Genomic DNA, 7,639 nt, shown 5'->3' on the forward strand with positions numbered 1-7,639 from the left:
TTATTCAATTTTTCTTCAAAATGCATCTTCATTCTTTGCATAGCCTCTTGACTACAAGAGTCAACAGTACTACTCCTAGATGGTGGTGCACCAAAGTAATCTTGGAGACTCCAAGCACCACCAATACCACGCACACGCCCTGGGTGCTTTGGCCTTCCTATGGCTATTGTGAGTATATCATCCCGACCATGGGGAACAAATGAGCCCTGGGTGGTCTGCTCAACTAAACCCTCTTGCAACATATTAACAATAAGTATACCCTAAACTACATTTATGAATTGAATGAGTTGAAATTAAGAGTGTTAGTTTGTATTTTACTTACTATTTTATCAGCAATGACCCTTGCAGACTCAGAAGTCATTTGCCTATCTGATTTTGTTCGAGCTGCTATCCACATCTCATAGCGAGGAGGTGGATACAGAAGCTCAGCAAACTCAGCCCCTGATGCCTCTACCCTAGCCTTCATTAGTTTGTTCTTTTTTTTAATTCATATCCCCCTCTTGACAATAGATGGGGTGCATCATTCTTGCTCTATCGTCCTTGGGAAGCTACTCTTTTGGCCTGCAATAATACAAATAAGAAAATGAAATTAAAATATACCTTATGTATTTGTGTCAATGTAAGAATTATCAATAACTAACCTGCCAAGAAGAGTCCAATCGACTGACACGAAATTACATCCACTCCTCGTCAGTAATCTGGTACTTTAGACAGGGAGTCTCATTTTGTCGCTCTCCAAATACATACTCTCGTGTCAAGAAAGTCTTGAATTCTTTCCACCTGGTGGTAAGGACAGATAACATCTTCTTCCTCATGATCTTAGTGTTGGGAACGTCAAAATTTTGCTATCAAAATAACAACAAATAATAAATAACGTATTTAAGTTATATAATATTGAAGGGATGTGCAAGTATATACCTGAATATCCTGCCACATGAGGTTCTTGTCAGCCTCCTCAATGTCATCCCATGATGGAATGATAATAGAAACACATGACGTCGAGCTAGGACTCCCAATAGCTCCTAAACTTTGTAGCATTTGGGCCTTACGCCTTGCCAGAATGAGGATCCACCTCAACCTGTGTCCCCTCCTTGGCAATGGTCCAGCTGTCAACTTAGACAATCGGGTGACAGATCTACCTTCCCTCCTTACACTACCAGACCCCAAATCTTCCATAACCTTGAAAAAATAAAACTCTCATTATTAAAACAACGAATAATACAAAAACACAAACCTATTAGGTTGGTATGTTTTTCCATATTCCTTCATCATGATCACTTCGAATATCATGCATTTCATCCACTTCATTGTCCGCAATAGGACCAAATGATCTACTTGAGAAAGGCGGTGTCTCATGCATATCTAGAGACTCATCTTCTTGAGTTCCGTGCATTGTTCTTCTTTCGAAGACCACTGACCATTTCTCATTACATGGATCCCTGACATAAAAAATTTGTCTTGCTTGATATGCCATAATAAAAGGTTCATCCTTATAACTGATCTTGTTCAAATCAACCAAAGTAAACCCTAAATCATCAGGCTGCACACCCGTATTGCCATCAACCCATTTACACTTGGACACAAGCACTCTAAACGTAACATAATCAATTTCCCATTTGTCTTGTATGACTCCGAAATAACTCATGGATGCTGTAATGGGATTTTTATCTTTAGAACTAGTAAAGTGCACAGCCTCAACCTGAATTGTAACCCCATTGTTTTGTACTCTACTTTTGTCATCTTCTATCTTTGTATAGAAACAATATTTGTTAATGTCATACTCACCAAATGTAATGACATCGTTGTTAGGCCCACGAGCGAGTCTCAAAAGTGTATAAGAAGCATTAACCTCACCGTAAACCTTTTTCTTAAACCAAGCTAAGAAACTCTTGTTATGTTCATTCAATACCCATTTTTCATTCATTCGGGGGTGTGCTATCTTGATTTCATGTATGTGTTGCGATATGTAAGGAATTACTTCATCAGTGTTGTTCAATATGTACAAATGTGCTGGGTCAACTTCTGTTCAACTCATAGTTCTAATCTTTAAACTTCGAGTACCCTTTCCAAAATGTTTCCCATCATGTTGAGTCTTAAGAATTCCTATTGGTTCTGATTTTGACATGTACCTTGAACAAAACTCAATGGCTTCTTCTGCAATGTACCTTTCCACAATAGAGGCTTCTAGGCAGTATTGATTCTTGACATATCTTTTTAAGATCTTCATGTATCTCTCAACAGGGTACATCTATCTAAGATAAACTGGGCAACACAATCGAATCTTCCTAACCAAATGAACTATCAAATGCACCATGATATCAAAAAATGAAGGTGAAAAATACATTTCTAATTGACACAAGATTGTGATTACTTTATTTTCTAACTCATCTAACTTTAGAGGGTTAATTACTTTGTTGCAAATGGAATTGAAGAATAAAAATAATCGAGTAATAGCAACTCTAACAAAAGATGGTAAAATGTTATGAATAGCCACAGGCAAAAGTTGTTGCATTAAGACATGACAATTGTGAGACTTTAAACCAATTAACTTCAAATTTTGCATAAACACCAGATTCTTAACATTTAAGGAGTACCCTTATGGAACTTTCACATTGTGTAAGCATTCACAAAAGCTTTTCCTTTCTTTTTTTGATAGAGTATGACAAGATGGAGGCAAGTAAGTGCATTTTCCAATAGACTGAGGATGTAACTCAGAACGTATACCCATGTCTACCAAATCTTGTCGTGCTTTCACTCCATCTTTTGTCTTTCCTTTTATGTTTAGCAATGTCTCAATTACACTATCGCAAATATTTTTCTCCACATGCATCACATTTATACAGTGTTTAACATCTAGCTTGCACCAATAAGGAAGATTAAAGAATATTGATTGTTTCTTCCAAATATTTCTCTCAGTTGACTTCTTTTGCGTCTTTCCGAACACAATGTTAATGTTCTTCACCCGCTGATATACTTGTTCACCATTGCACGGTGTCGAGGCAATTTCATCCTCCTGACATCCATTGAATGCTTTCTTCAATCTACGGTATGGATTACTACGAACTAGAAACTTGTGATGCCTAGTGTACGCGGTCTTTTGCCTACGTTTCAATTAGGTATAACTTGTGTTTTCTTCACATATAAGGCATGCATAATGTCCTTCACACTATACCATATGTTGGAAAATCATTTATTGTGCAAAATAACATTGCATGCAAAGTAAATTTTTCTTCACGATATGCATCAAAGACCTCCACTCCTATTTCCCACAACATTTTCAAGTCATCAATCAAGGGACTAAGATACATATCTATGTCATTTCCTAGTTGTCGGGGTCTTGATATCATCATAGACAACCTAATATATTTTCTCTTTATGCATAGCCAAGGAGGAAAATTGTAAATGACCAACAAAACTGGCCATGAACTGTGTTTACTACTTAAGTTCCCATAAGGATTCATGTCATCTGTAGCTAGACCAATTCTCAAGTTTCTTGACAATGCACCAAATTCTGGAAATGTTTCATCAATCCTCATCCATTGCGAAGAATCAGTTGGATGTCGAAGAAATTTGTCATATTTTCTACCATTTTCATGCCATGTGAGGTTTTTTGCATCTTCTTTAATGACAAAAAATCTTTTAAACCTAGGTATTATTGGCAAATACCATAAGACCTGAGCAGAGGGACCCTCTATTTCTTCATCACCACTACGTCCATCAGTTTTCTTTTTGAACCGCGACAATCCACATGTCGGACACACTTTCAATGTAGCAAAATCATTTGTATACAATACGCAATCATTAGGGCACGCGTGTATCTTCTTATACTCCAAACCCATTGGACATAGTATCTTTTTTGCCTCATAGTTGCGATTAGGTAACGTGTTATCTTCTGGAAGCATCTCCTTCAACAACTCTAACAATTTTGTGAAACTTTTATCAGTTCAGTCATTTCTTGCTTTTAAACTAAACAATTTTAAAGTTCATGATAATCTTGTAAACATACTGAATCCTGGGTACAATGGTTGCTCAAAATCAGACTTTAAGGTATCATACACATGTGCTCTTTCAAAAATTTCTTCACCAACATCACGTATCATCTCTTCTAAATTATTGTCCATCCCTTCAAAATTTTTAGTTATTGATACCGTTGGAATGTCTAATATTTCTCCGTGCCATGTTCATATTGTATAACTTTTCACAATACCAAATATAAATAGGTGATCACGTATTTCCCCAACTTCCTGACGTATCTGATTCAAACAATGAACGCATGGACAAGAATATGCCCTTTTGATGGGTTTTCCATTTTCTCTTGCAAATTGCAAGAACTCTTCAACTCCATTTTTGTACTCTTGACTAATGCGACGTGCATTCATCCAACTTCGGTTCATTATCTATATATTAACACAAATTAACTATTGACTCAGTTATTCATAATTATTCTAACCTAAATTACAACCCTAAAAAATCGATACTAATTTCGGATAAAATCGATAGATACTTCTACTAATACGATGGTAAAATAAAGGTTAATGCCTAATTTGGTCCCTCATAATAATTAAATTCTCTTTCTTTAATGCATTTGGAACGACCCGTTCTGCAACCAGAATGGCCTGTTTTGCTTGTAGTTTTTGTTTATTAATTGTTTATCTAGAACAACCCGTTCTAAACCAAAACGCCCCGTTCCAGATGGACAATTAACAAACGTAAACTGCAAGCAGAACGGGCCGTTTCAGATGCAAAGTGAACAAATTAGCTAATGCAAGTTAGAATTTTTTAAACTAACCTCAAACGCAGGCCCAATGCAAGTCAAAAACTCAGGATGCTAGTGATGAGAAACGTATGTGCTCCAAAAACTCTAAGATCTTTTACTCGTTTACAAACACTTAGGCGCGCGGGAAGAGCACGAAAGGTTTTGTGCATATAAATACATATTTTACGTCGGACTTGGTAGCGTCCGACGTAAATTTTAAAATCTACGTCGGATATATATTGTGTCCGACGTAGATTTTAAAATTAAGTCCGACGTAAAATACTTCACAAAAAATTACAAAAATGCTACTGCATCTTTTTTACGTCGGGTTTTGGTATGTTCGATGACAAAGAAGTGACGTAATAAACTAATTTTCCACTAGTGTGCTCTCCCTTTTATGGTTTGCACGTTGACCATTTCCATTTTTTAGTTTTAGGCAGCTGAACATTTCCAATTTTAGATAATGGCACTTGAAGTTTGATTAAGTGGTCAGTTTTTTTATTTTTATTTTATTATTTAGTTTTAAGAAAATGTTGGAAAAACAAAGACAACTTATCTCGTTAAAAATAACTTTTGTTAAAATGAAAATTGAAGGCTTTTATATTGGATTTAAAGAACCACTAATGAAGATTTAATTGTTGAAGTGTTTTAGAGTAACGTAACTCACATAGATTTAGTAAAGCTTTTTAATTAAAATCGTCGGATTAGTGAACATTTTACATATTTTAGTACTACAAGAAATGTTAAAAAGTGTACGAGGTAGGGTCAAGAAATTAATGAATATGTGTGAGTAACGTCGTATTCGTACCAGTGGTCTTAATTTGTCCATCCCTCACACAAGGAAAGTTACGAAGTGAAGCCACATCTCAGCTTTGAATCCTTTAATTCACCAATCTATTACATTATATATTCTTCACTATTTCTTCAAAGAAGAGACAAAATTAGAAAGTCCAAACTCCATATACCTATTGCTTTCTTTTGGATCTTCCACCCTTTAGTACTTCACGTGGGAGGTAAATGTTTGTGGCCTTCATTCTTCTGCCTCTTGGGGCTGCATTGCAACTTGAAGCTAGGTTCCACCAATATTTAACACCTAATTACTACCATTTTTTTTAATCCTTGAAATCGTGGCACCAGTCTCTAAAAATGAAAAAAACAAATGTTAAATAATTTTTTGAAATTAAATTTAGTGATATTGTTTTTATATTTAAAAATGGTGTCATTCTCAAAATTAATGGATTGAGAATTAATAATATGTTGAGAATTCTCAGACCAAATATCATTAATATCCATTTAATAATTAGTCAAAATTCAGTGATACTTAGTTTAACATATAAATTTATTTGTTTGTCAAATTGAAGAAGAATAAAAACTCACTAAAGTAATTATAATTATAATATGTAGAACTGATTATCACTATGATTCTTAAATTTTATAATTTACTGTCATTGTATTTCAAAATGATGTTTAAATAACTCATATCATGATATTTCAAAATTTAGTTACTTTAATATATATATATATATATATATATATATCACGAACCATAATGATTAAAACTAATAATTTTATAAACTTGTAGTTAAATTTAAAATGATTGATAATGTTTTGTTTTAATTGATAATCAAGGAAGGAAATTAGGAAATACACATTCGTTAACCAAAATTTAAACTTTATAATAGTAATTGATGGTGGATGTAAGCAACACTAATTGAACTAGTCATATTTAATGAAAAATTAAATGTCTTACATTAATGTTATTTTCTATACAATTTTGATAATTTAATTTTAATTTTATTTATATAATTAACAATATCACATAATTCAATTAATATCTTCAAAAATAACAAACAACTATCTCTACTTAGTATAGTCACATTAATTGTCAAATTTAATTTACTTATCTTCTAATCAGATTAATTTAAAACAAAATCTTAAGACATTGATAAAAAAAAATTAAAAAAAAAAAACTATACACTACAAAAAAATTTGTTATTAACGACAATTATTTAATGGCAATAATTTAATTGCCGTCATATATAAAAATATTAATGGCTAATATATAATAGTCACTAAAAATGCATATATATTACACTAAAGTTTACTATTAGTGACAATTATTTATTAGAAAAAACTTAAGTCTCACATCGATTAGAGATAAGATAATTAAATAATATATAAGTGAGTAATAACTATCACCTTACAGGTTCATTTTATAGGGTTGACTCCTAATTTACTATTCTAAATTGATATCAAATCACCCATTATTACCAAATTCAATAGTGTTATAAAACAATTAGAGAATAACTTTCACCTTATAAATCTCACATTTTTTAAGAGACAAAATAAATTAAAAAATATATAAATAAAAGACAACTCTCATCTTACAAATCCCATATCGAGTAGAGATAAAAAAAAGTATATAAGTTGTGAATTTAGAAAAGGAATTATAGGAATAAATTATTTAAAGTAAATGAGACAATTGAAAAAATAACTTTTAATAGCTTTTAAAATGGCTACTAGAATTGTCAATAAAAAAAATAATTTTTTCCAATAATTTAGTAGATCTTTACCAGCATTTTATATAAATGTCGGTAATAGTATTAGCGATACTGAATATACCGGCATTTATTTAAATGCTGGTAAAAATAATAATAGTCATTTATATGGCCGCTAAATAATAAATTAATTACCACAAAAAATTAATTTTGGTGTAGTGATAAGTCATACATTTTTAAAACTGTGGGACCAAAATAGAACAAACAAATTTAGAGAAACTAAAAACGAATTTGAACAATTTTATTAGGAGTAAAAACATATTTTAACATTATTACTATAATTATGATTAACGTTCATCCAAAAACTTTAGATTTACACGTTGAA

Source organism: Cajanus cajan, chromosome 1, assembly GCF_000230855.2.
Source record: "Cajanus cajan strain Asha chromosome 1, NIPB_CcT2T_4, whole genome shotgun sequence".
NCBI classification, from domain to species: Eukaryota; Viridiplantae; Streptophyta; class Magnoliopsida; order Fabales; family Fabaceae; genus Cajanus; species Cajanus cajan.